Below are 1,124 nucleotides of genomic sequence, written 5' to 3'. Positions count from 1 at the left end.
GAGCCGATTGCATTGAATCTTAACAATATTAAGTCTTCTTATCTGTGAATACCGAATATCTTAACAGTTATTTAGGTCTTTAATATTGTTCAACAATGTTTAGTAAACTGTTTACTCGCAGCTATTTGGGAGGCTAAGGCAGGAGGATCACTTGAGACCAGAAGTTGAAGACCACGTTGGGCTACATAGTGAGGCTCCCTAAGTGTACTTTTAAATAATTAAAAAAAAAAAGTTTGGTAATTTTTATTGTGTAAGTTTTACATTTTTTTTTGTTAAATTTATTTTATTTATTATTTATTTATTTTTGAGACAGAATCTCACTTTGTTGCCCTTGGTAGAGTGTCGTGGTATAATAGCTCACAGCAACCTCAAACTCTTGGGCTCAGGCAATCCTCTTGCTTCAGCCTCAGTAGTTGGGACTATAGGCACCTGCCACAACACCCCACTATTTTTAGAGATGGGGGTCTTGGTCTTGCTCAGGTTGGTTTAGAACTCTGAGTTCAAGCAGTCCACTCAGCCTCCCAGAGTGTTAGGATTACAGGCATGAGTCACCACACCTGTCCTTTGTTAAATTTATTTTAGGAATATATTTTATATATCTTATTTTTGATGCTATTATAAATATAATTGTTTGAATTTCATTTTTGGATTTCTAATTGCAAGTGTATATTAATACAGTTGAATTTTGGACCCATCATTGTTACTAGATATGTTTATTTGAATAGTTTTTTAATGTATTTCTTAGGATTTTTTCTGTATATGAGATGTCATCTGCAAATATAGTTTCACTTCTTCTTTCCCAATCTATTAATAGATGCTTTTTATTTCTTTTGCCTGACTCTCCTGGTGAGAGCCTTCAGTGCAATGTTGAGTAGAGGTGGTAGCAACTAGCATCATGTTTTGTTCCTAATCTTAGTGTGCAAGCTTCCACTGTTCACTGTTGAGCGTAATGTTGCCTGTGGGCCTTTCATGGGTGCCCTGGATCAGATTGAGTAATTTCTCCTCTCTTCTAGTTTGTAGAATGTTTCTATCGTGAAGGGATGTGGATTTTGTCAGATGTTTTCTGGCTCGGCACCTGTGGCTCAAGTGGCTAAGGCGCCAGCCACATACACCTAAGGTGGTGG

At 37.0% G+C, this 1,124-nt stretch overlaps 1 protein-coding gene across 2 annotated transcripts in view; it reads left to right on the top strand.

Annotated features, from left to right (window-relative positions):
* The window catches only part of CLCN7 (chloride voltage-gated channel 7), a 27,489-nt gene that overhangs the window by 9,612 nt on the left and 16,753 nt on the right, over nt 1–1,124 (top strand). The gene's annotated exons all lie outside the window — the stretch shown is intronic.

This window comes from Otolemur garnettii, unplaced genomic scaffold (assembly GCF_000181295.1).
Source record: "Otolemur garnettii isolate 467f Iridium unplaced genomic scaffold, OtoGar3 scaffold00044, whole genome shotgun sequence".
NCBI classification, from domain to species: domain Eukaryota; kingdom Metazoa; phylum Chordata; class Mammalia; order Primates; family Galagidae; genus Otolemur; species Otolemur garnettii.
The sequence above is the reverse complement of the archived record's forward strand: the minus strand, read 5'-3'. Positions and strand labels throughout refer to the sequence as shown.